Below are 6,149 nucleotides of genomic sequence, written 5' to 3'. Positions count from 1 at the left end.
GAGGGAGGGAGGGAGGGAGGGAGGGAGGGAGGGAGGGAGGAAGGAAGGAAGGAAGGAAGGAAGGAAGGAAGGAAGGAAGGAAGGAAGGAAGGAAGGAAGGAAGGAAGGAAGGAAGGAAGGAAGGAAGGAAGGAAGGAAGGAAGGAAGGAAGGAAGGAAGGAAGGAAGGAAGGAAGGAAGGAAGGAAGGAAGGAAGGAAGGAAGGAAGGAAGGAAGGAAGGAAGGAAGGAAGGAAGGAAGGAAGGGCCCACAATAGCACTGCCTTGCCCTCACAGCCTGTTAGTGCCCATTGGGCAATGCCTGAGTCAGAGGGACTTTGGAGGTGCACTGGCTTATGTCCGGTGTTTTTAAAATCAGTTTAAATCCACTTGTAGATGCTGTGCCACAATTACCCTCTTCTTCCTGGCTGCTTATATGGCACACCTGCTACTTATATTAAATTGCAGAGTATTGAGGGAGGCAAGTCCTTTTTTTGGCTTGGTGTATGGTGCATAGTACCACTGGAGTTGTTTAATGGGGATTTTTTCTGCTACTGCCATCTAATGATTAAATAACAATGAAAGGAATCTCTGGGGCTAATGCTCTGCTGAAGAAATCTGGATTTTCACTTGGAATTACACTGCTTCATGCCTAAACCTGGGTTTGGCCCAGCTCAGGTAAGTGCAGTTTTCATGATGAGAAAACTGCACTGCAGCAAGCTCTAAGGGGTATTGATCACTCCTGGAAATTTGAAGAAAAACATCAAAATTAGAAAAAACATAAAGAATTTTTTTTCCCCCAGTGATAAGTGCAAAATGCTGAGTAAATAGGATGGAAGAGCTCTGGAAACATAATTCCAAAAGTGTGGTATCCAGGTCTGTCCATCTGATGCAAACAGCTCTGGGTCTGGAAACTGCATCTACAGAAGATTCTTTTTTTTCTGCCTGACATGCTAAGCATACAGTGGTTGGGTTGTCTGTCTTCCACAGCTGTGAGGCAGAAAGGTGGATGTCACCCAGTTTCACAGCTACAGTGCTGAACACTGCGCCCTAATGTGAGCACATGACTTTTCCTGCTCCTCCAGAGCTGGAAAGCTTAGATACATCTTGTGGAGTGCAGGGCTTTTGGCCTTCTTTGCCTGTGAGGCAATGCTTTGCAGCCTTTATGGCTACAGCTTTTGTCTTCTTGGTCAGAAGCAAGTTATACTTTATTTCAGTTAGCTTCATGTGTAAATCCATTGTTTTGTTATTTTTTAATGGGAGATAATAGCCACTATTTGGCTAAATGTTGTCTTTTTCCCCTGCTGCTTTTCTTTCTCCCTCTCTTGTGGGTTAAGAAAACTGGAAAGACCTGAAAACAACTCAATTCCAATTTCCTGTTCTAAATAGGCAAGGTCCTAAGCATGTTTGTGTGCTGCTCTCCCAGTTGTCTCAATAAGAACACACCATCTACCAGACCTATGCAGGACTGCACTGCACTGGCAAAGTCTCCAGTGTTAGCCATGGAGAAAGGTAGCAGCTTCCTACTGGTTTGATATCTGTTTTTAATGATAGCTGAACAGCAGCCCAATAAGAGGAGAGGGATGGTGAGGAAACCCTCCTAAAGATGTTATTCAGGAAATGCCAGACCTTCACCACTCACTTTTTACGCGAGTATTTCCAAAGCAGGTACTATATAACCTGCAGAACAGAAGGGCTACTTTGTTATAAAGGCTGCGTTTTTAAATACATACCACAGGAAAACTGACCTGAAATGGAGACAAAAGTTCATTCATATTCTTACCACCCTCAGGAAGAGTGGCTTTGCTTTTCTCTGAGAAGATGATATGTTCCCACTGAGCAAGAGTCAAGGCTCAGGTGTAAACTCCTCAAAGCCCATGGCAGTCTGGACTGTATGTAATTTATTGGTCACTCTCTCTTTAGCAGCTGAGTGGAGCAAGATGTCAGACATTGCCTAGTTTCACAGTTAATGGGTTGAACTTGTTTCCAAAGTAAGTATTGGACAGCTTCTAGCTCCTGATATTTTTCCATCTCTCTCCTTATCTCTCCCTTGATCTCTACAATAGTAAATCAGCTGTGGGGGAAGCTGTGAACTCCTACACTTCAACATGCTGTGCTCTCGACCACTCATGTGGAGTCCTGGGCCTTGCATGTGATCAGGTGCTTTGTGTGGATGAAGTCACCTCTAGTCCTAGATGATTGCAGCACCAATACACATTGACTGTGTTGTATAAACACTCATCAAGTTGTTCGGGATACATGATGTTAGGAAGTAACTTAATGGAATCTGGGGATTGTTTTCCAAGCTCTCTGCCTTGTGAATTTGAAGAGTCACTTCCTTCCACCTTTTTCTTCTCTGAGTTTTTCAGTGGAATCGCTAACACATCCGTGCTAGCTGCAATAGTTGTAATGATTCTAGTTCTGGTGTTTGCAGAGTGGTTCTATTCATTTCCTTACTTCCTTATCTCAACACTTTTGAGGTAGTATTGATGAAACATTTTTCCAGAATTTAGACATAAAATGTGCAGCTGAAATGAGGTCTGCAGATAGCCATGACTTTTGGTCAGTGGTCCATGTTTTCTGTGTGAAGTAGTGGTCCATGTTTTCTGTGTTGGTCTCTGAAGGCTTGGCTCTCTTTTAAAACATTATCAGCTTCAGTGGAGGCAAAGAGCAACTTAACAGAGGATTTCACACTGACTATTTTATGTCTTTCTTTTTACATGACACAAATTGTGCTAAAGGTAAAGTGTGAACCAGACACCTCAGATAATGTATAGCGTTTGGGGTTAAGAAAAAAATTTATGTGAGCAGCAGCACACAGCCCTTGCCTTCGCTTGTCCTGCTTGGACAAGGAAAGCAAGGCACTCCAATAAATGAAATAAGATGATGATATTTGCCAGCTTCTTACTTCTCAAAGCAGTCAAGAAAAAGCACATGAGCAACCGTTGCTCTAAATGAATAATGTGATCTGAATTCTGTGATTTCATTAAATGGTTAAGTGACTTTGTGCTTTGTTCTGCTTCACTGAAATGAAACAATACATGTTCATTCCAGTTTTTTGTCTTCAGATGGTATATTTTTTAATACTCTGAGTTAAGATAAATTTCCTTTGATTCCACAGAACAGATGATAAGAGAGAAACCAAAAAAATTCTGAGCCTTCTAGTAAAAATACTCAGGTGAATTAAACAAGAAATCAGGCTTAAATTAGCCTAAATCAAATTACCTCTTGGTTCTGAAATTACCTCTTAGTAATTAATCAGAGGACCTGGCTCTGCAACAGCTCCCGTTTCTCATGAACACTTATTTGTGCTTTCCAGCCCTAATAAGTTACTTTTTACTTGCTGGTGCTGCAATTTCATCAGAGTTTTGCAGGTGAGCTCATCTTCTTGTGAGGCAGGCATCCTGTCTTCAGTTCAGTGACGATTAAGCCAAGGCACAACGTTGCTGAAGGACACACAGAGGGTGAGCCAGGGCAGAGCCACTAAGCAAACTCAGGACTCTGTGCCTTGCCTGACCTGTGACAGCCTGACAAGCAAGTGAGGTCATTTCCACAGGATCCTGAGTATGACTTGTACAGCAAATTGGTAGGTTTGTGTAATTTTTAAAAAGATTTAGCGATAGATTTGGGTATGGTATGAGCACATTGTTGGATTTTAAACTGTTTCTTGATACCAGCTAAGTTTGAGCTTCAAAAGCAGCATCCGGAGGGACAGAATGCATTTTTATTTGTCTTAAAAAGAGCAGCCAGCATGACATCATCCCCTTCAATTAGGCAGGCAATGATCTCTGCAGTGGAGGGGGAGGGAAGACACTGCCCCCAAAACTATTGCTGTAGAGCTGGCTGAGTGGATGTGAATAACAGAAGTGATCAAAAGGGAAAGAACTTCAGTCAGGAACAGCTAGTGGTGTTGCAGAGGGGAAGAGTCTTGCTTTGGTTTTGCAGTGAAGAAAGAAGGAAAAGCCGCAGGAGTCATGAGAAACCAAAGCATGAAACACTCACAGGGAACAAATGGTGGGTAGCTTTAACAACCATTTTAGCAGGGTCAGAGAAGAATAAAAGGACTTTGAGTATTGATTCCACTTGCAGAGACAGAATTCACACAGTGCTCATTTGGCTGGCAGAATGGAAAATGGCAGCAATCCTGGGAGTTAAAGAACAACCCTTGGGCTGCAGACACATGATTGCTTGCCAATGAAGAATACATTGAATTAGGGGCAGCAGAACAGAGGTAGCTCTACTTTGGTGTCATCTTTTGCCTTGGCCTTTATTCTGTCTGTTCTAGTTGCTTTTGAAAATACCTAAAACTTGCAGTAAGAATGTGATAGTTCCCTCCTCATTTCCGAGGCACACTTTTGAGGGACCTGCTGTTCCTCTGCTGCATGAAATGTTCTTGAAGGATATTAACAAGATACAGGTAAAGGTTGAAACCCATTCATACAAGACTAGTTATTTCTGAAGCTACTGAAATCCCTCCCAAGCAAGAAGCTTTTTCAGTTCAAAGCAAATTATCTAACATTTGCTCATGCTTGCTGCTGAGCATTCTTGAAGCAACTGCCATCATGGTTTTATTTAGGGTAGGAAATACTTTGGTATCACAGAGTCTATGCAAGAATAGAGCCCTGTCTTAATGTCTGCTGTGTGTTTTCACTCTTTGCTGTATAGGTTGCAGGACACACAGATTTGAGACCCTTTCTGTGAAGTGAGCACCAGATTATCATAGCCTTCGTATGGGGGCTCAGAGAATATCACCAGAAATCAGTATAACTTTAGCCTTAGCTTCTCATTGTAGATGATTGTAGCACAACCATCAACTGACCCTGCTTCCATCCTTGTGGAAAGTACATGAACAGGGCCAGATGTTTGAATCTTGCTGAACTTCAGCTTCTGTGTCTTTAACGAGGGCAACTACCCCAGATTTAAATTTCTTGAAGCCTCTGTTCTGGATCTGTTGGAACTCCATTCAGAATGAACTGTTGGGATATTGGAGAAACTGCCCAAAGACTTCCAAAAGCAGGAGGAGAAGAGGGGTGAAGAATAATGGAGCAATATGCATTTAAAGGGCCTTTTGGATCCAGTTACAGATATTACAGTACAGGCTAAAGATCCTCAGTTACTTTAGCCAGGTACCTGAAGTATCTCAGGTTATCAAGGCTGTGTTTTGCTCTCATACCTGAGACAGAGAATAGAGGCACTGAGAAAGTTGCTGTAGACAAATAATCATCATTCAGAGTTCAGAGAAGATGTACATTGACAATTATTAGTCTCACTTGCTGGCACATCTGCGTGACATTGAATTATTGCATGTGGGGAGTGTGTGAGCTGTGTTCAGGCCAATTCTCACCAACCTCTCAAATGCAGGTGCAACAAATAAGTGTATCCAGCATTTCCAGCCAGGCCTAGGACTTTGTTGCCAGTCACCTCTCACTTCACTTGCCCTCTAAAAGAGGACTTGTTTCACCGAGTCAGGTGACTTGACTTTTTTTTTTTTTCTAATAGGCAACCATAACAAAAGGGTTGCATTATTCTCAACTCAGATTATAGACTCCTTGTAGTGTAGTGGGGCATTATAGCAAAGTCAGTGAGGGCTTTTGTTGCTAATAATGATAAGAACTAAAGTTTATATCTCACTTTAATTAAAGAACATGCTAAGATCTGTAGTGGGGGCACAATCAAAGGCTTCATGGAATCTGGCATATCGTACTGAAATTTTTTAGCATCTGCTGACCTTAATTGATTTGCACACAGGACAACAGATTGTCTGGGATGTTCTGAGGTGCCATATTGTCAAGCCCCACCAGTTTTCTGGACATTTCACTAGGAATGTTTCTTCTTGTTTGCACATCTTTCATCATGAAAGTCCAAGCTGTGTGGAAACAAACCAGCCAAGTTCAAGCTGTGATCTCTTCTGCCAGGCTAGTGCCCAGCAGTCCTATTAATTATGTCAATTCTGGCTAGGGATAAAAGGGCTAAACAAATGAACTTTGAAAAAAGGCATAAGGAGGGTGTAATTGTACAGGAGGGAGTAATTGTACAACCATGTCTTTAGTTCAGAGTCATTCAGCTCCCTGACATTAGTTCTGTGTTAGTAGGTATGGATTTGTTTCCATGTAAAACTGTTTCTGTTAACAGAACTGAGGCAAGATACTTTAAAATAAGTGTTTTAACAGCT

This window comes from Melospiza melodia, chromosome 3 (assembly GCF_035770615.1).
Source record: "Melospiza melodia melodia isolate bMelMel2 chromosome 3, bMelMel2.pri, whole genome shotgun sequence".
NCBI classification, from domain to species: domain Eukaryota; kingdom Metazoa; phylum Chordata; class Aves; order Passeriformes; family Passerellidae; genus Melospiza; species Melospiza melodia.
This window is presented reverse-complemented; position numbering follows the sequence as displayed.